Source organism: Ochotona curzoniae, unplaced genomic scaffold, assembly GCF_017591425.1.
Source record: "Ochotona curzoniae isolate NIBS_2020 unplaced genomic scaffold, NIBS_Ocur_1.0 contig_523, whole genome shotgun sequence".
Taxonomy (NCBI): domain Eukaryota; kingdom Metazoa; phylum Chordata; class Mammalia; order Lagomorpha; family Ochotonidae; genus Ochotona; species Ochotona curzoniae.
In genome coordinates, this window is record NW_024466459.1 from 4,959,743 (window position 1) to 4,984,331 (window position 24,589).

Genomic DNA, 24,589 nt, shown 5'->3' on the forward strand with positions numbered 1-24,589 from the left:
GGCCAGAGAATCCATTCTCTTGTATGCCAAAGAAAACCGTGTTCTTAATTTTTAGGCAATTCTGAAGTCACACACACTCAATGGAGGATCTCTATCCAGTCTTATAGACTTCACAGGTACCAGGCTTTTAAAAAGAATAGATGTATTGTTATTATTATTTTATTGAAAAGGGAGATGTAATTTAGAGAGAAGGAGAGACAGAGAGAAAGTTCTTCCATCTCTTGGTTTACTCCCCAGGTGAACACAACAGCCACAGCTGAGCTGATTTGAGGCTGAGACAGGAGCTTCCTCTGGGTCTCCCATGTGGGTGCAGGATCTCAGGACTTTGGGCCATCCTCCACTGCTTTCCCGGGCCATATGTAGAGAGCTGAATGGAAAGTGGAGCAGCTGCGGTACATACCCAGCACTTACAAGATGAGCCCTTAAGTCACTGTACCAGGCCCAGGTGCCAAATGTTGAGATTTAGACAGAAGAAAGAACTATTTCTTGTTTTCCATACTTAAGGTATAGAATTGAGACTCTGAGGGGGAGGGAATACTTCCCAGTGAGAATGCTGTGAACTTCTGGATGGGACCAGCATTCTAAGTAACACAGCTCCTGGGGTTTCCTAAAATGCTGTACATGTCTCCCAACTTTCAGACTTAGTATGAAACCCAAAGCAGGAGTCTTTAAGATTTGTTTATTTTTTTTATTAGAAAAGCAGAGTTACAGACAGAACAAGCCACAGAAAAAAGATTTTCCATCTGCTAGTTCACTCTCCATATGGCTACAATGGCTGGAGCTGAATCAGTCTGAAGCCAGGAGCCAGGAGCTTCCTCCAGGTGTCTTTTGTGGCAGCAGGATCCTGAATCTTTGGGCTATCCTCTACTGCTCTCCTAAGCCACAAGAAGGGAGCTAGAAGGGAAGTGGAGCAGCCGGAACATGAGCTAGTGCCTAGAAGGGATCCTGATGTTTGCAAGGTAAGGATTTAGCTATTGAGCCATTACACTGGGCCCAGGGACAGGAGTTTTGAATAATGCCTTTTTCAGCCAACTTCATGAAATAAGGAAGAGCAAGGGCTTGAATTGAAATCACGTATTCCCTTCACGACACAGAAATCTTCCAGAATAGCAATTACAAGTCCATGTTCCGCTGAAGAGTTTTATTCCTGAAGAACAACAAACACAAGCTGTATGTCTTGAAAGTGCTTTGCAAAATACAGTTAATTCCCTTTATTCGCAGTTGTACTTGCTCAGATTAAACCCAATATTTGGAAAAAAGAACTTCACCTAGTGAGCATGTGCATTCACTTTTCTTGTCACTGTTCTCTAAAACCACACACCCTTACAACTATTTGCACAGCATTTACATTATGTTAGGCATCATGAGTAATTTAGAAATGACTTACTGTAAAAGATGATGTGCATAGAGCATAGGGAAGTGCTGGAACACTTTGAACAAAAAAAAAATGTATATCCATTGATCTGGGGATCAACAGAGGGTCCTAGAAACAAGTCAAAGCAGACCCCAAAGGATAGACAAACTAAGAATTGCATTGCACAGTCATGGAGGCTCAGGCATCCCGCAATCTGTTGTCTGCACTGTGGAGACTGATGAAAACCAATGGAGTCATCCAGTGTGTGAGTCCAAAGTCCCAAGGAACAGGAGAGCTAAAGCGATTCAACTCAGTCTAAGCACCAGGCAAGACGAGGTGAAGTACACCCAGCTCCAACCCTAATCTTCTGTCTGCCCCTTTCCATACCATTCTGTGTCTCTGCGCACTCACATGGTGGACAGCCACCTCCTTCACTGATTCCAACGATTCCAAAGTTCCCACATCTGAAATACCAGCAGGGACACACCCAGCAAGGATGCCTCCTTGGGGCCCCTGTGGCTAGCCAACTGGACTTAGGGAATTAGCCATGGCAGCAGGGGTAGACAGGAAGGGTATGCTCACTTTCAGTAATGTTGTACTAAAAGCAATAGGGATGCATCATTACGTTTTCCGTCATATTCATGTAAAAAGGATTTAGTTGTCATTATATCTTCATTTTTGTCTTATTTATTTGACCTCAAAAATTTAAAGAGATCTTTACTGAATCATTCGTCACTTCTAAAATAATTCTATACTGAGTAAATTGGAAGGAACTGTGAATAAAGCTTAAACGAAAGATCATGTAGTAGGTTATGCTGTGGTTCGCAACGGCACTCATGCCATGGTCATTGAGTATGCAATGTGACCCCTCAAATTGGGCTGGTTCTTTCGCTCCCATGACCTGCTCTTAGGGTATTCCCTCTGGTAGCAATGACCAACATGTCACAATGTTAAAAGATGCCTGAGCTTCCTGGGTAGAGCTCTTTCCCTTAAGGAATGGAAACATCAATGACCAGAACTTTTGAAATCTCAATCTTGCCTCTTGATACATTTTTAACTTGGGTGTATTTTAAATCATTTTTCTCTCAGAAGCTGTGGCTTTTTGTAATCTGTCTTACCATTTTTTTTAAACAATGTGAATATAGTACGTGACAATGATTATGTCCTGTCTGGAAAGAGTGACTTCTGAACGAAGGTCTGCCACACTTCAACACCAGAAATCTCACAAATGCATGCGTTGTTCTTAGATTCAGGCTAATGTGGAAATTGGAAGTCCACTTCCCCAGACCAAAGCCTGAGCTACTGTGTCAGGGCTTTAAGATCCTGACCATGTTCACATGTCTATCATCCTACTCCCTGTCGTCCATGTTCCAACTACAAAATGATATTTCTGTGACTTTCTCCCTTAAGCCCTGATGACGACCTATTGCTAACTCTTTACAAAATCTTTTTCTGCTATCCTATTCATCTATCAGCTTGGAAAACAAGTCTAATGCTTCAAGATACAACTTAACATTTGTTCCTTCTGACCTCTTCAGGCAGGGTTGAATGCTTGCTACTTACAGGTTAAATGAAGTCCTATTGTTCACATAACTTTTTATACTTTATGTCTGTTTACCTAATGATGTGCTTGCAGCTTATTTCCTAGCTTTTGTACTTGAAAGGTACAAATGGTTCATTTAAAAAATAAGGGCATATGGGCCTGGCACAATGGCCTTGAATGCTCTGGGATCCCTTATGGGTGCTGGATCTAATCCTGGTGGACCCGCTTCCCATCCAGCTCCCTGCTCGTGGTGTGGGAGAGCAGTCCAGGATGGCCCAAAGTCTTAGGATCCTGCACCCACATGGGAGAGCTGGAAGACACTTCTGGCTCCTGGCTTCGGATCGGCTCAGCTCCGGCCACTGCTGAGCTCTGGTCACTTGGGGAGTAAATCATTGGACAGAAGGTCTTCCTCTCTGTCTCTCCTTCTCCTCTTTGTATATCTGACTTTGCAATTAAAAATAAATTTTAAGAAACATAGACTGTACAATGTGCTCAAGAGACGCGTAGTTAGGGAGTGGCATTTTGGTACAGTGGGTAAAGCTTGTGCCTGTAATACTGGCATCCCATATGAGTGTCAGTTTGTGTCCTGGCTGCACTGCTTCTTACCTAGTTCCCTGATAATGGTCTGGGAAGAGTTGTAGATGTTCCCACGTTTAAGCCCCTGCCACCCTTGTGGAAAGATCCTGTTTCTTCCCTGGCCGTTGCAGTCATGTGGGGAGGGAACCAGCAGATTAAGATATAACCTTCCCCCACACCCCGTAACTCTGACTTCCAAATAAATAAATGCTTAGAAAACCACACAGATGTGTAAATAATCCAATGACTATCACCAGGAAAGCGATTACAATATGCTTTATTCAGAAACTGATTACAAGGGCAAATAAAAAAACTGATAAATGACATCTTCAATAGAAGACACAGATCTTTCATTGGAATGCGTGTTAGGTTCCAAGTTACATCAGCCAGAATTCTAATTGACACCTTTGACCTCTCCCGATGTTTTCAGTGAGTTGTCTAGAAATCAGCTTTATGGCTCTTTCTACGATTATTGGTCGCATCCACAAGTATAGTATGTAGGAAATATGAGACCAAGAAGAAGGTCCTTAACATTTCTTAGTGTGTGTGACTTTAGCCCCATTTATTTTAGTTTAACCATACTTATTTTTTTCTGTGATTAGGAGGATATTGTGCTGTCAGGCGAAGAGATTACATATTTGGGGATTAACCAAAGATTTTGTGACAATCTTGTCATTTCCTGGATATGGCAGGAAGTCTGTAGGAAAGAGGAATTGGGGCTGGTTTTTTAAACCGCCGACTGCAATGTTGATGTGCCGTTAGAGTGTTCGTTTCAGTACTGGCTTCAAGTCTAGTTCTCCACTGACACACTTGGGAAGGTAACGGACGATGGCCCATGTTACCTGCCACACAAGTGAGACTTCATGGTTTTCTTGGCTCCTGGCCTTTTTTTTTTTTTTTTAATAACACTTTTACTGATTTCTATTTGATTTACTCTCTCTTGTAATTCACTCCCATAAACTATGGCTCTAAAATTACCTTTATAAATCACATCTAGCATGCCTTTTAAGTCATTGATCTTTCTTAATGAAGAGAAGCAAGTAAAATGGTAATACGGTAGTAATTGTCGCTCTTTCAAATTTATTCAACACACTTATTACACATCAAGTATACAAAATACCGAGCAAGAGACTCATGTAAAAGCTTATATTTCTATTAACGTTTAGGTATGGATTAAGGGTTAAATGTATTAAGAAAGACAGTCTCATTGGGTGTCTTCTTAACTCTGTGTTAAGAAGGAATGAGCAGCTGTCTTCAGTTGTAAATGGAAGTCACTCTAGGTAGTAGAGCTTTACCTCGAGTCTTTGTTCTGATGTACAATACGTCAAAATTACTTCTATTGTCATTTTTATTTCATCATTTTCTCTGTATTATCATTATTAGAAAGGGATAAAGAGAGAGAAAAAGTGTCACCATCCGTTGATTCATGCTCAAATGTCTGCAGATACTGAGGCTGGACTGTGCACAAAGCCGGAATCCAGGAATGCAACTGTGTTTCCCACTTAGGTGGAAATAATCCGATTAGTTGAGACATTACTGCTACTTTCCAGGATCTGAACTGGCAGGAATTAGGGGTCAGGAACTGGAGCAAAAACTGAGCCCCGGTGTCTGATGTGGGAAGTGATTGCATTAACTTCAAGGTAAATGCCTGCTCTATTGATGCGTGATTGAGCGATAAATCAGTTTATTAATTAGGAGAAAGAATGAACAGTTAATCACAAATGCTTAAAAGAAGAATGAAGTATTTTTTGAAGTTCTAAGTATTTGTAAGGCAGGATTACAGAGAGAATGAGAGCAAGTGAGAGAGAGAGAGGCAATGGAGAGAGATCTTTGATTGCTGATTCATTCTCCAAATGATGACTGCCAAAGCTGGACTGGTTTTGAAACCAGGAACCAGGAATTTCATCTGGGTTTCCCATGTGGCTGCAGGGTCCAATCACTTGGAAAGTCATCTGCTGCCTTCCTAGGCAAAGTAATAGGAGCTAGATCAAAAGTGGAACAGCCTTGACTTAAACCAGTACTCAAATGGAATAATGGTGCTGTAGGCAGTGGCCTTATTCGTTATGTCATTGCAAAGTCCCAAGAATGAAACACTTAACTGCTATTCTGTCTTTGTTTGGTTCTCTTTGGACACTATTGGACAGTTTCAATAATCTTACACAGGTCTTGAACAGAAAGAAGCTTAGCATTATTTACTTAATAATTGTCACTCCTTGGCCCAGTACTAAAGCCTCGTGGCTAAATTCCTTGCCTTGCATGCAATTGGGATCTCATATGGGCTCTGGTTCATATTTCAACTGCTCCACTTTCCATCCAGCTTCCTGCTTGTTGTCTGGGAAAGCAGTCAAGGACAGCCCAAAGAAAGAGACATAGTCTCTGCGTGGGAGACCTAGAAGAAGCTCCTGGTTCCCAAATTCAGATCAACTCAGCTCTAGCTGTTGTGGCCACTTGGGGAATGAACCAGTGGATGGAAGATCTTTCTCTCTGTTTGTTCTTTTCTCTGTATAACTGCCTTTCAAAATGTATATAATTAATCCTGAAAAAATTGTCATTCCTGTATGTTTTCAAACAACTTTGACATCTGTGTTCTGTGTTATATTTCGTAGCATTGGATGATTTGTAGGGGCTCTTTGATGGGCCCCTCCATCCCAGCTGCACAGTCCCTGAGGTAGGTTGAGAAGATTGGCTGCCTAGTCTGAACGTTTGAGAGGTTGATTCCCAAGATCGTTGAGGACAGCACGGAACGCAGCGATGACCTGAGCCACGTGGCTGATAATCATAGTGCTGAACGTCTCCTCTTTGCCTTTCCGGTACAGAATCACTGCCAGGGGGATAGTCTCTTCTTGTTATTTGTTTCGTTTCAATAGGAAAAGTGACTCTCAAAATGTGATCTGTGGATCCTTGGAGGCCTCTAAGCTGCTTTCAGGTAATCTATGAGGTCAAAGCTATTTTTATAATGACACCAAGGCATTGTTTTCCCTTTTATACTGTGTTGACATTAGCGCTGATATGCACAAGCCGTGGTGGAGAACTGTGGAAGCCGTAGCATGGATTAATGTCTTCTTCATATCGTCTGAGGGAATGGAAAGTACACACAAAGCCCCTGCTGGCTTCAAGGACAATGGCTGTCTTGAGGAGACGCTCTTGCACAGTCGTTTGAGTTTAAGCTGAACTGTTTCTTTTTTCTCACGGGACTATTCTTTAAGAAGACAACTAAATGGGGTAGATGTTGTAGTGCTGTGGGTGAAGCCACTGCCTGGTGCACCAATACCCCCATGACATGCTGCTGTGAGCCTGCCTCTTCCGAAAACATCTTGGCATGCTGTAGATGATAACCCAGATTTTTTTGGGCCCTTGCTGCTCATGTGAAGTGTTCCTAGCTCCAGGTTTTGGTCTGGCCCAGTGATCAGTGGATGGAGGATCTTCCTCTCTGTAAATCTGATTTTCCAATAAAAATAAATAAATCTTTTTTTTTTAAAGGAAGAAACTACCATATTGGACAGTGTCCTGCAAATATCTGAGAAAATATATTTCTGTACTCTGATCTTTCCCCAGCTGTGTATGTATGCGAGGCTGTTTACATGTCAGTGAGAACAATGTGTCACAGCCTCGTAAGTGCAAAGTGGCTATATGAAACTGAGTGTTTCCAGTTCAGCTGACCATGAATGAGATTTATAAAACATGAAGCAATTGCATTCTTTGGACTTATTCTTGAGGGAAAATGCAGTTATTATTAATAAATATTTATATACAAAAATATTATTTATGATGCGGTATTATAGGCTTATATCAAGAAATAACAATGTATACATTTTTCAGTTAAAATTCCTAAGATGGTCGACAGGAGCTTTGGCTCTAAAAACATGTGTTGTGGTTCCTGGGGAGATCAGACATATACGATGGCTATCTGATGAATGTATAGATCTCTCTCTTGAAGGACTGGGCTAAATACTTAAGAGTATCAATCCCAAGCTGATGCTAACACCATAGAGCACAATGACTCGCCAAAGTATAGGAATACATACAGTGTAATGCCGTATAAAGTTATTGCTGCGGAACTACAAACAGGGACGATGTTGGTGGTAGACACACAAAGAAGGATGTGTGGTTGGCACAGTGTTTGGACGTTTCGACGCGAGTTCCTGGGTTCTAGCCCCAGCTGGGCTTCCGAGTCTAGCTTCCTGTTGAGGCCTGCACTGGGGTGCAGCAGCTGGTAACTCCAGTGCTTGAGGTCCCATCATGCACCTGGGAGTTCAGGGCTTTGTTCCATGCTCCTGGCAAGAGCGCAGCCCCGAGAGCTGCAGACAGGTGCAAAGTGAACCAGCAGATATTCTCTCTGATTCCGTGCCCATCTTTCTCACTCAAATAAAATAAATAACAATTCTATTTTAAAAAAATCACTAATTCACCAGGATAAACACTGAATTCAGGACAATGCTTAACTTACAGGAGTCAGAGAGGATATATAATTGGAACTTGAATTGCAAGCCTAAGATTTTTCAACTGTGTCGGTATTGCTTTATTTCTTAAGCTGGGAATGTTAAGCTTATTAGAATTCAACACACAGTTATACATTTTTGGCATTTTTTAATTGTTGAAAAACTTTTAAAACTTTTAAAATTCTTAAAAAACTACTTAAAGTGTAGAAATTGATGCGAATCAGAGAAGAGGAATTGATACAAATAAGAGCCTGTTAATTCCACCTGTTTTTATGCCTTTTTATAATCTGGTAAGACAAATGTGTGTGTGTGTGTGTGTTTTCACATACACACATAGATGTATAAAATCACATAAGCCAGCAGGGAAAAATTTCTCATGTGTAGCACTTTTCTTGCTGTCTATGCTGAAATCTTGAAAAATACCATTTTAATTAGCTGGTGAACTGCAATTTCCACTTGCAAGAGATGATTAATAGAAGGTGTAAACACTGAGTCTGGAGGGGCCAGGGGTAAAGTGAGGTAATTATTGTGAAGTATCTTCAAGAATAGCACTACACTTTAAAATGGATTTTTCTCAAAGGAGCTTGAGTTGCAATTAAATCCTGTGACTAGGTTTTTATCACTTCCAGGGGGAGCTGTGGTAATTCCTTAGCGAAGAGGATTTCCAGGAACGATAGCACAGTCTGTCTGGTTCTTGCACAGTAGGGCTAAAGCCATTATTTACGCAACAGTGCAGAAGGCAGACACCACCACCGAATGGCAAGGACACAAGAAGTCGCATTTTCCTCCTGTTGCTTTTTCTTGTGACCAGATCCTGTCATTATTCTCCCCGACTGTGAGTGACGTCAAAGCAAAATGCCCCTTCTAAGGGAAAAGTGGGAAAGAGCTCAGAGATCATACTGGAATTCTTCACTTGCAATTAAAGCATTCGGCTTAATGATAAGTACCAAAACTCCCCAAGAAAGAAAGATACTCAAATCAACCAGAAGATGCTGATGTTTTCTTCGGACAATTGTGAAATCATTCTGATGACAAGAATACAATTTCACAAGGAGAAACCCCTGTCTGTGGCTGTGTGTGTGTGTTTTTTTTAAAGTAAAATTAAAATCAATCCTTTGTTCCCTCCAATGTATTCTACTAGCTCCCAAGCGTAGCGCTGTATCTTTGGATGCTGGACTTTGGATGCTAAGTCTTATTGTAATTTTTATAAGTGGAGAGACTGTACTTCATCTTGATGTTTTATTCAGCAGCCCAATAAAATGGAATCTGTGGATGTTTGCTGGAAAGGTATGTCCTGAGTTTCTGGCTAGCTAGTCACAAGGGAAGAAAGAGCCAGAGATTTTCAGTACAATTTGAAAGGTCAGACCTTTGTTTCTTTTTTCTTTTAGTTTTGACATTTCCTTGTTCTCACAGACCGGGAAAGCAATGATGATAATCTGGTTCTGGTTTCCCCAGTGACACAGAAGAGACAGGATTTCAGGAGCCATCGACCCTTCATGAAATGTGTCTCAAGCTGCTGACTCTGTCTCGCGTGTGTTTATGTGTGTTTGGGCGGGTTGGTGAAGGGAATATTGGGAGGGTCCTATGGGTGGAGCCGCTTATTCTCCTTTATGTACAATTGCCTCTAAAAAGCTGGTCCATTAGTCATTGAGATTTCACTGTGAATTACACTAATTAGATCATTTCATTGCTTTTTATGTTTTGGAATGGCAAGGATAAAAACACTTGATATTCCTTAATTCAGGAAATTTTTCATTCAACTATTTGGCTTTAGACATTTTGCCAGAATTGAGATTTTGCCAGCATCGAGAAGGGGTGGGGGAGGGTGTGAATAAAGGAGGAAAAATCTGGGACAGTGAAGCTCTTTGGGTGGGTAGTTCAGGCAGTTACTCAGCAGCAGAAAGAGTAGGATGTTTAGGAATTTGGAAATTCAGGGTGTGACCCTGTGTGTGTGTGTGTGTGTGTGTGTGTGTATACACATGTGTGTAGGGGGGCTGTATTTGGGAGAGGGAGTGTTGTCGTCTTTTAGAGCCTGAACCACAAGTGGTAAAAACATCTTGAATTTGCAGTGGGCAGTGTTATGCAGAGAAGTGACAAGCTCTGAGATCTAAGTTCTTCTATTGAAGAACGCTTCAATGAGAAAAGGGATGAAGAAATAAACTGAACCAAGGAATCCAAACTTTGGTACTTTGTAGCTTTGCTCAGCACCCTGGTGACTACAAAAGGAAATCACTGGGTAATTTAGCTACTGCTACTAACCTTGATGTTCTCATCGTCTGTGCTGAGATCTAGAAATCAGTGAAGCAGTTGAGAGCCAAGTTGAAGCAACAGCCAACAGCAAAAGTAGGCTATTAACTTGTCTGAAGTATCATAAATTATGCCCAAAGCAGAAGATGTGTTTATTATAAAGCTTTACAGAAAAAAAGAAAACGTGTTATTTGTCAGCAAGTTAGAATACCTGCTGATCTTATACTTCCTTTGCTTCTCCACTAATCAGTTACATGTCATTTTTCTCTTCCTTACATCATTGAAAAGCAATGTTTCAAGTTTTTAGAAAAATGTTAGCAATGCTGTCAATATCTTGAGGTGGTAATACATCTCTGGTACTCTACGGAGTAAGCACTTGCCCAGTCGAATCAAGACTTTGAACTAAACCACACAAGGGTGAACATGCACATAGAGTCTTCAGCTCCTCCAGTTTGTTGGGTGGCTTTGAGCATTCATTTGGAGCTATGAACACGTTGGGACCATGGCAGCCAGCAGATGTTTTCAATTCCACTTTTTCCCTCTTTTTTTTGCCGTGGCACAGGCGCCTTTCCTGAGCTTGGCTGTTGAATGGTCCTCGCTGAACTTGTCAGCCTTCACACACTGGTTGCTGATTCGTGTTGAACTATGAAGCATGAAAGAAAAGTAATATGGTCTTTTTTTTTTCAGGGAAAGGATAAAATGTCCATGAATGAGTACTAGCAAGGTGTTATGACTTTTTAAAGTTGGCTCAGACAAGTCTTACTTGCTGAGAGGACCCTTGGAATGGAATAAATCATGAGTAATGATAAAAATAATTTCTTTAAAATATAGTGTGGAAAAGCAACGTCTATTTTCAAATATCATATCTAGAGTCCAGGAAAAAAGTATCTCTACTTTTCTGAGATGGGCCTATGTACTTAAACTGCAAAGAAGTTTTAATGGCCCTTGCTAAAACAAACGCTTTGACAAAGTAACTAGAAAACAACCAAGGCAAGTGAGTAGAGAAGTTTTTGCTGGTTATTTAAGGATTCATTACAATAGAAGGAATTGATGTTCAAATAGTCCATGCAGCTTCTCAATATTTGGTTCAAATTTTTTTTTTTTTTTTTTTTTTTGCGCCCAGTTAACTTAGCTTTTGGTTCTGTTTTCCCAGAAACATCACAAGGGCCCCTGGTTCTCTTTTGCACTGCGATTTACTTTCCATGACTTTACCCATATGAACAGGAAGAATCACAATTCAGGCTAACGCCCATTCTTGTACAACACTGGGATTTCCAAATAAGCAGGGATTATCTCAAGGTAAGTTTTGAGATCACCTAAAGCTAGAAAACAAATGCAATGATTCTGTTTCTATGCTGATTCAGATTCTTCCCTTGGGCACAAGCTCAGTGGAAAAGACTATAAAGGTGTGAAAAGAATTTCTCTTGAGCAAGCAGGGCCTGAAGAGTGTCTTGAAGGGTTGCCAGGAGCTCAGGTTTTTCTTTACCCAGCAGGGTGAGGACCAAGCTTATCAACTCGAGCTTTCTGTTGCTGGGGAATTCATCAAGCCTGCAGATTATAATGATCTCTCAAGAGAATTACAATGTGAACCTCTTTGATAGATGTCCAATTACTTTGGATTACACGAAGTTTATGAGTTTCTCAGGAAATTATGTGTGACCCTTACTTTGCCAAAGTTAATTGCCCTTGAAGCGTTGGTATTGCACAGTCCGCATCCAGTAGGGGTTTGATTGAAATGGCTAGGCCTGCCTGAGCTATTGTACCAATTGCGATTTGGGGTTAAGAGATTAAAGTGGCAGAAAGGTTAGAGAGAAAAAGAATTAGAAATGTGATATACGGCTTTGCAGATTTAATTCTAGGCCCGAGCAGAGAGACGCCAACTACAGACTCATTCAGTTTAAAAGGGGATTTAGATGATCTGAAATTCCTTCTAACTCTAGGGATTTATGATTTTTGTTTTAGTGATGACTAATACAAAAAGGAAAAGAGAAGTGATATAGGCCCTGTTGGTGAGGTTGGCCTGGTAACGGTGCAATGGTCAGTGTGAGTTTTATTAGAACAAAGCTTCATGTCTCAATCTCTGTCTCTCTCCCTCCAACCTCTCCCTGCCATTGGTCCCTCCCTCGGTCCCTCTAGCAGTCCACATACAGGTGCATCCCGTGCAGTACAGCTCTCTGCTTTTACTGCCTTGTGGGGTCCACTCTGCAAAATAGAAGTCCAGAAGCCATCACTGTTCTGATCGAAAGTGAGAGCTCCTAGGAGAGAACGCCTGACTACAAAGACAAGCTTTCCCTGTTGCTAGAATATTAAGGAACTTCCTGAGCCTCAATTTTCTTCCTTGCAATGGGGAATTATAAGGTGTCCACCTCCTAGAGCTCTTTTAGCAAATACCTTCATGTTACATTGCTTATGATCTGTTGATGCATGTGAGTAAGGATTTCTATGTATTTTATCCGCTGGCCTGCCCAGGCCGGAACATTGTGTAACACGAAGTAGATGCTTGATATTTGCTAAGTGAGGTGATACATGCAGTATTTTAAGCAGTGGCTGGAATCCAGTAAGCCCTTGCAAAGTGTTGGCTCTTGGCATGGTTTTCCTCTACCGTGAATTTTGTGTTTGTGTGCTTTCACCATTTAATACAGAGCTAGCGTGCAGAAGGAAGATGTCCCGGTAGGAAAAATAATACTCCCATCGTCAACCATGAAGTTAGGGTGAAAGACTAGAAAACACCATTTCTCTCTAAACAATGTTGGAATAGAGTTCCATTTGTAATGCTAACAACTCTGTCGCAAGAACATGGGATTTGCTTAGGAGCTTGCCTCTCTTAGGAAGCTCAGCACGTACAAGGCCTACTATGTAAATGATGTCAGCTCCTTGTTTGGTTTGTTTGTACTTTACATTTGGAGTGAGTCACTTCTGTATTTTGAAGGAAAACATTAAACATGTTTAGAAACCTAGCAGTATCAAAATATTAATGGATTATCTCTGATTTTGTTTTGCTAGCACCCTTGCTGAGTTGGCTTGTCAAGGGAACTCTTGCTGATGGTATTTTTAATAAAATCATTCAGTGATGTGTTTTCGGGATCTGAATCAAAAGAACATTTTTTCTGCAATCTGTACAAACCTGCTTGGCGTGCGCTCTTGTTTATGGAAAATCAAAATGTATATTTGTATTCTTTTAAAAGTGGTAGGAGTTGGAAGGGAGGTCACATAGGAGATGAAGACTCTAGGTTTCCACTCAGCAAGTTGAATTCTTCAAGTCTTATCTGATTTCATAATGTAAGCAGAAGTTTGAGCTCAGTCTAGACTCCAGCCCACAAGCCGACCAAAGAAAGGAATTTGCTCGATTGAGAGGTGGCAGCAGATTGCTCCTGGAGGATGATCTGAATGGAAGAAGTGATGAAGGTGTCCTACTGTTTTCAGGTCATGATCTCATTCGTTTCTCACAGCAGCTTTCAGAGGCAGCTAGTACCATGAAAACGAACAGAGAAAACAGGCTCACGGAGACATCCTATGTACGCAGTGCAGAAGTGGTGGGGGGAGACCCACAGTACAGATAAAATACATAAGATATTCTCATATGTCCCGAAGAGTGAGAGCATGTTATTAACCATCCTGAATCCATCCATATATTTCAAAAATCATCAATTTCTTGACAGTCCTACCCATCTCTGTCACCCTGACTCCAGCCCTTGCTTCGGCTATTGTGACGCAGATCCAACATAGAACATTTCAGCATGTGTTTCCAAAAGAGAAACATTTATTATTAAGTCGCTAGTGAAAAACACCCCTTTTCACATTTCAGTGATAATAACTATTAATACCATTCAGTGTGCAATCAATGTGTGAATTTCCTTGATTTGGGAGCTAGGTTTTCAATTTAAAATCTTCACAAAAGCTTGGGCTACAGATGTGTGACCATGTGGGTGAGCATATTTAGCCCGTTCTGAAAAACCAGCCCTGCAACAACAGCCTTCTGTCACAAATTCTTTTTTGTTGTTGTTTCAATGCAGAGACAGAGATCGGCTAATAGATAAGGATAGCTGTTAGATACATAGATACACTTGCATTTGTTGGTTCACTGTCTAAATGTTGTCAGGGACTAGTGCTGAGTTAGGCTGGAGTCTCTAGGAGCTAGCAACTCAACCTGAATCTCCCACATGAGTTCCAAGAACTTGAAGGACCATTCGCTCCCTCATCGATTGTACATTAGCAGCAGGTGGGAGTAAAGAACAGAGCTGACCCTCAAATTCGGATCTCTACCATGAGATGTGGCCATGTCAGTTTCTTTCCCACGTGCCAATATCTACCTCCCATAAATCCTTTGAATTGAAGCTTGCTTAGAAATGAGCCTGAGTTCCTTTGGAATCCCCACAAGTAAGGAACTATTATAATTCCATTCTAACACACTTCATAGATAGAATAAATAAAGGAAAATATGAAAACAAACATAACTCAATCCCACGCCCAAATCTCCAACAAATACTGAGTGGGGAGAGGGAAGAACAGCAAAGCAGATGGGAAAATGGAGGAGAAGGACCATTATTTTCCCAGAAGGCACAGAAAAGCATTGTTTTTTTTCTTCCAGTCCTAAAGTAGTGTTTTAACTCACGGTCATTCTGTTCTTGTCAATGTGAAGAAATGATTACCTAAGAGAAGACAGCATGCTCTGTGCTCAAGTTGATTAACTGAGTCTCATTGCCATTTCCAACAAAGGGTTTCAGCTGTATTAGATCAGTAGCCTTTGATTTTTAAAATCAGGTATAAATCCAATTGTGCTTTTTTTTTTCCCCATGGATTCTGGGAATTCATTAGTTTTGTCCTGAATTTTGTAGGAGCAAGGAACACAATTTGGACCCAACTTCTCACTCAATGCAAGCGTGGTCACGGGCTCACTTTCCAGAGGTTAGCTTGTGATATGACTAAAGGCCTCACTCTGCTGCGTGCAGCCACCGAGCAAATGAACACACACTCCTGAATTTCTGCAAAGTGTGAGCAGAGTATGTGGCTAGAGCTGCAGCTGGCTTTTTAATCTGGGTGTTCTCTCAATGGGCACTGTGTTTGAGCACATCACACAGGCTTATGGGTCATATCAGAGAATGCAAATGTACTTTTGGCTTGCAGGGGTAGATAAACAGGCAGGGGCAGCTATATCATCAGTGTTTGAAAAATAGAAACGCGATGCCCCCTTGCTCAAAATCCATTAAGAATTTCAAGCTGACAAGAACAGATCTCTAAACTTGCCCAGGCAGCACTTACCGAAAGCTGCACCCGGTCATGAAAAGCAAAGCGGGCAGTTGGGAAGGGACAGGTTAACTCTTCATGGTGCTATTACAGTGGAGAAAAAGAAGACTGAGAGCTGAGAGTCTGACTCAGTTGGGTTCAGAATTGTAGCAGGCGTGCAAAATCCCTTCTAGCCGCAGATGCTCAAGGGCTGGAAAGGCTTCACCTTGCTGATGTTACTTCAACAATTGAGTGTCACTGTCCCCTGATCCGGGTGGATTGGAAAGAAATGGAGCTCCCCAAAGAGAACCAGCCTAAAGGCAAGAGAAAATGGTTATTCTCCTGCTTCCAGACTTCCTAACCAGTCCCCCCTCCAACCCCCCAAAAAAACCTGCTCACAGCCCAACAACTAAAGACCCAGAGCAGATTTTTTCATAGTCTGTGAGCTGATCTTGAACTTTCCGGAGGCTTGTACTTCACAGAAAAAAAAAAATCTAGGCACTTTCTCCATGTTCCTGCATCTGGAAAGGGAGGCCTCTCTTTTCAAGTGTTGAGTGACATCTTAGAGCTTATTTCTTTCCAGTAAAAGTGGAAAATATCAACCAAGGTTTCAAAGGAAAGGAAATGTAATGTATTTTCTCATCAATTTTGGCATTATCTATCTAGCAGGCAGCCCTTTAATCTTCAGCGCAGTATTTTTCCATTGTATAATTCCGAGTTTGCCTTAAATCTGTTTTGCTCTTTCAACTTCTCTTTTCTAAAACACGAATGGGGTTTGCACAACTTATCTCCCTTTCTCATTTGCTTCCTTAATATTTTTGATTATCACTTGCCAGGGCTTCTCCAGAGAAATTCACAAGTTTGCTTCTGCAAATAGTGATTTTGTGAAAACTCTTGTTAGCTTTTTACAGTCACTTCTGTCCAGGACTCAGACTATAATGAAAGAATACCCGCTCTTGCCACCATTCTTCCCTCCAACAACCTGAAACCAGAGACATAGAATTCATCTGTAGGAATTAAACTTGAAGCCAATGCATTATTACATAGATCAAAAGAGAGAGATGTGAAGACAAGCCAGGAAGGAAACATTGAACTTTAGCCTGATGAAACGGGTTAGAAAAGCATATGTCAGTCAGATGGGTGAACAACGCAAACAGAATATTGGCGAGAAGAATGTTGGCAGGGGCCTGTCCAAGGCTTTCTAAGGGAACCTTAAGTAGTTGCCCTTTAGGCACTTCTGGCCTGTCAGCAAGGCCACCTAGTTGTTCAGAAGGCTATATTATGTCTCCTTAGATTTGTCTAACGAGACAGATTGCATCTTTTCTGTCTTTGTTAGTCTTCTGTATTTAGCACCCATCCAGATGAATATTGAGACACCAGTTAACAACTCAGATTCTGGGGCTGTTTGTAAGTTAGTAAGTCAAAATTCTGCTCCTTTCCAGGTAGCTTCATGAAGACAGTCAATTTTGAGAGGAAAACTGAGCCAGCGTCACAGGCTTAGCCTGGGGAAGGATGGGTGCACTGAGCCAGGGTCACAGGCTTAGCCTGGAGAAGGATGGGTGCCCTGAGCCAGGGTCACAGGCTTAGCCTGGGGAAGGATGGGTGCCCCGAGCCAGGGTCACAGGCTTAGCCTGGGGAAGGATGGGTGCCCTGAGCCAGGGTCACAGGCTTAGCTTGGGGAAGGATGGGTGCACAGATAAATTTTTTTTGTTATTGTGAAGGCACATACTCATTGTGTGCCTTTAAAAAAAATTATTGGAAAGGCAGATTTTACAGAAAGGAGAATGAGAGGGAGAGAGAGAGAGAAAGATCTTTCATCTACTGTTTTACTTGCCAAGTAGCCACAATAGCCAGAGCTGAGCTAATCTGAAGATGGGAGCCAGGAGTCTCTTCTCAGACTCCCATGTGGGTGCAGGGTCCCAAGGCTTTGGGCCATCCTCTATTGCATTCACAGTCCACAATCAGGGAGCTGAATGGGAAATGGAGCAGCTGGGGTATGAACCAGTGCCCATTATGGGATCCTGACACGTGCAAGGCGAGGAATTTAGCCACTAGGCTATTATTGCTCCTGGCCTGTTGTGTGTCTTTTTGAAAGCTACTAGTCAAGAGTTTTGTGTGCTCATTTAGCTCCTTAGGAAATTATCTCCTTGGGTGTTCCACCAAGCTTGACTTCTATTTTCTTCCTGACTGATCTTAAGACACTGGACTTTCAGGAACAGTAATGGATTGCACTCTTCCTTCTTTTTGGACTTGAATCCCTCTGTTTCCTTTTCATTTATGATTCCTAATTTAGGAATCATCTGGCCTCAAACAGGCCCCTCAGGATACAAATGGGAGATTGACACAAACAAGTGTCAGGTTTTTATGTTGGATGCAATCAAACAATCAACTCATTGTGCATATAAAATTTGCTTGAAAAAATGAGCACTCATCATGACTTTTGAGGTGAGTTTTTAGTGCTTTTTTTTTTAATCTTCTAGCCATTTTTAAAAAGATTTATTTTATTTTTATTGGAAAGTCAGATATACAGAGAGGAGGAAAGGCAGAGAGTAAGAGCTTCTGTCTGCTCGTTCACTCCGGCAGTAACTGGAAGGACCAGAGCTGAGCCAATCCGAAGCCAGGGCCCTTTTCCAGGTCTTCCTCCCAGGTACAGGGTATCAAAGCATTGCGCCATCCTCAACTGCTTTCACAGGCCACAAGCAGGGAGCTGGATGGGAAGTGCAGCTTCCAGGATTAGAACTGGCACCCTTTTGGGATCCTGGGGCGTGCAAAGGGAAGGGTTTTAGCCAATAGGCTACAACATTGAGCCCAGCACTTCTCTTTTTTAAAAACACTTTCTTAAAGCTACTTCAGCTTGCCCAGGTGAGTATATATATATTTTTTGTATTGATTGTATGCTGCAAACTGCTTTTGCTTTATATACTAGGGTTTGGCATATGTCATTTCCCTTTGTTTTTGGATAGCTTGTCTCAGTTTTGTGTGTATTCAATGATTTTGCTTTTGTTAAATTTGTTTCCATAGTAGCTACTTCCAGTAACCCCAAGGATTTTGCCTGAGATCTCCCTCCTTGCCTCCTTAGTATGGCTTTTTTTCCTGGCATCTATTTCTTCAATGTCTGCTATGCTTAAGTAATGTCCTAGGAAGTTATATGACTTTTTTCAATTACCCTGCTTTTTATTTTGAGATCGATTCAGTAACAGCAAGTGGGACTTGGAGAAAGCAATGAAATGAAGGCATCTGATCACCACTGCTGATAAAATGCCACAACAAACTCGGACAAGGAATTTTCTTCCTCTCTAGGTTGCAGCTGGGCAGCTCAGGTAGGTCTTGCAGTTGGTACCGTGATAAAATGGAAAGGAACCTGGAAGTGTCACGGCCTCAGGGAGAAAAGCTGTTATGTAATAACCCCCCTGTTTCAACCGTCATCATGAACACCCTGGGGTCCTCGGTGGAAAATCACCATGAACCAGGTTTGGATCAACTGTGTCTGGAACAGAGCAGAGATAAGCCATGTGGGGATTGATTATGGAGTTACCATATTCAGGAAGCCTCGCCCATGCACCTGTTTTCCATCCACAGCATGTGGCGACTTTGTGGAAACATGATCCCTGCTTTGGAAAATATACATTGATATCAGGTTGGAATCCCAGGAGGCAATTTCAATTCATATTAATTCTCTGGGGTTACAAGGTTAACAGTAAGTCTTTCCATTCTTAGGTAACTTTGTGGTTTCCGCAATTAGAAAACGGACTCATGAAAATGTAGGACTTTGGTTTTGTAAAAAAATAAATAAATAAATAAAAAGACTTCTAAAATATTTGTTTTTCATTCTTGTTCCCTACCTCACCACCCCCATCTCTTGTCCCCTTATTTTTACTACTCAGCTTTTATTTTAGTTGAATTTAGTCTTTCCATTATTACATATCTGTTCTTCAGAATCTCCTGGTAGGAATGTATAAAATATTTTTTTAAATAAATGACACAAATTTAAAGAAAAAAAATCACCATCAAGAAGGTAAACCAAACTGACACATGTTTCTTTAAGTGAAGCTAATTGCATGGAATATTTTATGACATTTCCATGGAAAATATTACAGGACATCCCTAGAGGATTTCAGGGAAACGTTTATGGCTATTTCCTGCTCCATCAGCATTTTACAGACTCTTGTGGAAAGCAGTGGTGGTTGTCGCTGCGTTGGGTTAGTCATGGGTATTGGTCTGTTGGTTAATGGCCGAGGCCAACACACCAATATAATTGTGCACTTTGCTGAGATGATATTATGAACTGCTGTGACCTGCAGTAACCAGAAGCTTCTAAGACTGGTTTGTAACCGGGGCTGTTGGATCAAATGCAGAGAGATATCCTAAACTTTACATTTTTTCAACTGAATGTGGCTCATTGAGCTGCCATCTGCTTCCTTACTAAAACCCTAAGATTAAAAAAAAGTTTTTAAAAATCCTGCAGGAGATAGTATTTGGCACAATGGAATCACTTGGAATTAGAATGCACTTGAGGCATCTCATAGCAAAGTGGTTGGGTTTGAGTTCTGGCTGCATTCCTAATTCCAGCTTCCTACCAACGTGCACCGTGATCGGTAGCAGGTGCTGGGTTGTAGTATCCCTGATATCCAGGTGGGAGACCTGAACAGTGTTTCTGACTCCTGGCTTCAGCCTGGACTAGGTCTGGACACTGCAGGATTTGGATAGTGAACCAGTGGAAGGTCTCTCTTTCCAATCTGTGAAATGATTAAATATAAGTTTAAACAAATAAAATTCTCATATATTGTAGAGATGGGCTACTTTGGCTCTTGCAGTTTATTGAGATGTTTTGAATGTTTTGTAAGTGATGACAATTAGTGCTCATCTCAGCATAGACATGTCTATGAGCACGTGAAAAAAACAAGGTCTCTACTTCAGAAAGGGGAGCTCTGCAGATTATGCTCTTAATGTACAAGACATCTTACAAAACTCGTGTACTCAAGCCCTCTGCTACTTCCTCTTGAAACAGACATTAACACAAAGTTACAAAGACTCTCATGCTATCATTTCATGAAAATTTGAAACAAAATGCTAAAATATCTAGTCAGTTGTCGATAATTAAAATTATATATCCTTTATATTACCTCTGCATAGATAGATGGTAATTTTTTCCTTATATCTACTTATTTATTTAATGAGTAAAAAGAATCCTGTGGAAAGCATATAACAAAGATTTTACATCTAGTGGTTCGCTCACAAAGTGCCTACTTATCAGAGGCTTAGCTAGACAGGGCCTCAATTTGGGTTCCAAATTAGCAGAGACCCAACAAATACTTGAATTGCCATCTACTGCCTCTCAGAATGGGTATTGGCAGGAACCTGGACTCAGCAGTGGAAGTAAGAGTTGAACCCAGGTGGTTGGTACAGAACCAAGCGTTCCAAACAACGTTTTAACTGTACTCCAAAGTCTGCACTATACTGCAGAGTCATTACGTGGTACCTGCACTGGAGACTAATTGGCAGAATTAAGGGTAGCCATCTGATAGGAAATTTACATCTGCCTATCCATGTTGTTCTAGACTTCACAGTCAAGTGAGGTGATCCAGTTGAGAAGTCAGACAACTTGGGTGCTGACACTGACTGGTTGTGGGACCATAACAACTCAGGGTTTTCTGGTTGGAAATCCTTAAAATACCACCTGTTACTAATTCCCACCTACAAAAATATGGAAGATATACGAGGCAGAAGCCATTATCCCGTATCTACGTAAGAGGTTCACAACTTTAATTCTTGAAAGGATGATAATAGAACCCAGGAATTCAGATTTCCACTGCTGAGAACTTATGGACTCTCAGAAGACTTTTCTTGAAAGGTGCTTATTTCTCAGGCTGTGAAGAGACCACTGTGCCCTGAGACTGAGCTGCCTGGTCATTTGACATGGCCCATGGCCCTCCCTCGTTGGTCCATGTTATTTTCCTTGTTCACATAGTGTGAGTCTCCATGATGCCAAAATAACTAATCAGTTCAAGATACTCTTTGGAAAAAAGTAAAACCAGTCGTGTTTAGTGTCATGGAGACAAAACAACCGGTTGATTTGACTTTTCTCCATTTTCAATCAGTGGTTTTAGAGTCATGGAGAAATAGCCTGCCTATTTTCATTTCATGAGGTGTTTTTCCATTCTCTCTCTCTCTCCCTCTCCCATTCCCTTCATACTTTCTCTTAGTATATTTTATGCTCTCTCCATCCCAGGTAACAGATCATTATTGTAAGAAATTTGAAATACAAATTATAGAGACAAAAAATTAACATGGCCACTGTAGTGGTAATATATAAAAAGGCTGTTTGATGTGGAACTATTTATTGTTTCTTTCCTATCTCTTTTACCAGATTGCTGAATTTCAATACATATTGCAAATGTCCTCTTTATTTCTGATCTGTTTATTGTACACTGCCTGATCTCTGACTTTAGTCAAATACTCTTGACATGTCAGTGAGCAATGCTTGTAACCTATTTCAGCTCATCGAGAATGGTGTGATTTGGGCAAATTTGCCTTGCGTTTTGAGATAAGGATCAAATGTGGGAGTGGTAGAATGCATTTGGTGTGCAACATCCTGCTGTGATACTTACTCATTCATTCAAAAAAAAAAGCATTCATTAATTATTTACTGTGTTCCAGGCCATATTCTAGATAATGGAGATTGGTTTTTAGAACATCAAACAGTTTGGTCTTCATGGAATTTATTAGCTACTAAGTACTGTATGCATCAAATGAGTTATTATAGAACAGGAAGAAGAAATGCAAGTACTAGGGTGAAATCTTGTTTTAACAACTGCTGTTTTTGTGGAGTATTTTGTCCCTAAATCCCATGGATCTTGACATCTTATGTGCTGGGCCACAAAACACCAACAAAAGACAAAAACCTTTAGCTGTCTGGTTGTCATGGTATCATCACTTAACAAATGTTCTCCTGCAGATAGGAAATAGTGTGAGAAGACAGTAGCATCAGGGCTACCTGAACTAGGAAGATCATTACACACACATACACTCTCTCACATATACTTTTGTTTATGCATCTATCAATCAATCATGAATTTATCTATAGCCAATCTATTTGCTAAGGTAGACTTTTTTCAGGGATCCTATTGGGTAGAGAATAATAAGTGGCAAAGAATCATTTGGTTTCTGTCTGTCTTTGTCTCTCTTTCCCACAGTCACTCGTTTTTGGGTTTCGTGTTTGTCAGGTGCAAGAGGTACAGGATACAGCGATGGCTGTGTAGGTTTCTCATGGATAGTATTGTATTGATCTGGGCAGCAACATGCCATGGGACTTCTCTGCAGATATTGATTCCTCTTAGTAACTTTTTGTTAATATCAGAGTCCAAACTTTGTTAGCAAGCATCTGTTTGGCAATCTCATTGAAGGTTGCTTTAGAATTTGAGGCCATTTAGGTTGTTTCAGATGGAATGAAAATCCAGTGACAGAGTCATACAGTTTAACATCATGACACTTGGTTTATTTCAGGAGGCCCTAAGCTAGCTTCCTGCTAGGAGAGATAACGTGTAGCATAGAAACTTAAAATGAAGGATTTATATGGCCATATTTAAATTGTTGATATATTTTTAACATTCAAAGAATTGTTTAGCAAAACACTACAGCAGCAAGAGAAATGCTGAAACAGGCATAATAGATCTGTGGTCTGTTCTTGTCTGTATCTGCAACCATGTGGAAACACACTGACAATTTGAGTCTATTTTTTTATTTGAAATATGAGAATAAGAAGTGGAGGGCTTCTGTTAACGCTCAGAGCTCTGAAATATTGTGATGTGAGACATAACAAAGTTACTTTACAGGGAGTAGATCTGACCAAGGCATTTCTCTGGACTTCCTGTTAAATGTTTAGCCATAATCATGGGATCAGAACCTTAGAGACACCTGCAGGGTAATTTCAAATAACAAAAACAAACTCTGAATCTGGAGTTAGTAGTCTCAGAAAATTGTGTGGCCCTAGGAATATTTTACAAGGGTAACTCAAAAAATCAGAATTCAAAGTTGAGTAGGTATATTCAAAGTTGGCCACAAACAGCTTGAGTTAAGCCAATGTTAGTCTATTCTGGTTCTCCCACATGGGTGTAGGGAGTCAAGGACTTGAGCCATCCTCTGCCATTTCCCCAGGCTGCAAGCAGGGACGTGAACTGGTACCTACATGGGATACTGGTGTTATAGGTGGATGCCCAGCCTGTTATATTCCAGCACCAGACCGTGGTGCAACAACAGACTTTAAACTACATGTATACACCAGGGAATTTCAAAAAAATTCATGAATATGCATATTCTGAAAAAAATGTGCGCAGATTTTGAAAACTTTTGCCCTCAGATAAATTTGATTTGCTTTTATTCCATTTTCCACAATCATCTTGAAGTATCAGAGTACCCCATTTCTTTGAGTCTCACCTTCCTCTTCTGCTTAACAGGGCCTCAAGGATCTTTCATGAGAATCCCTCAGATGTTCCATGAGCAAATCTATCACATGTGAACAAACAGCAAAGCTCAACTGACCAGTCTTCCTGCATTGTCCTTCATCCTTCTGTACATGGTTTTCCTCACTTTTTAGCATGTTCTCCAGTCAAGCCTGACCCTTCCAGTCTAATTGTTCATAACCTCCAATGCACATTAGGCTTTTCTCCAAGGATTATCTGTTCTGAAATTCTTTTGATGAAAGCTTGTGTTTCAGACTGAGTTTGTGTCCTGTACAACTTTACTGTTGTGAAGTTATGCTGGGACCACTAGCCTTGGCGTCCCACGGGTTAGCACTTTGAATGATACCCTGACTTTGATCTGAATGCGATCATGAGATAGATAGGTGGGAAAATGCAGCTACTGCAGATCTCAGTTTCACAAAATCTCCCAAGGAAGACGGATCTCGGTACCCCTCAGTAGGCTTTTTTCTTATGGCAGGAATGTGGGGCAGAAGTCAGCTCTATGGGCAACCCCATCAGGAAACTCTACAAGGCTCCCTGGCTGAAGTGTGGAGCATGTTTAGAAGTTTTACAAAATGTTGGAAAGGCAGAAGAGTAGGAGAAGGGGGAACGAGGTCAAAAGGAGAGGGAATGTAAGGTAAATGGGAAATAGAAATAGGAAGGAAGGATAGTATGCCAACAAGTTTTATAAGATCCATAGTTTGGTTTTCGCAAACTTACTAGAATCAGGATATAATGCACAGGGGGT

General features: G+C 41.0%; 1 long non-coding RNA gene across 1 annotated transcript; it reads left to right on the forward strand.

The window, feature by feature from the left end:
* Nucleotides 1–275: 275 nt before the first annotated feature.
* Nucleotides 276–18,108, forward strand: LOC121162460. Its single transcript, XR_005884792.1, has 3 exons — nt 276–303; nt 7,778–7,781; nt 18,030–18,108. It is a non-coding gene; the product is annotated as an uncharacterized LOC121162460 (long non-coding RNA).
* The last annotated feature ends 6,481 nt before the right edge of the window (nt 18,109–24,589 follow it).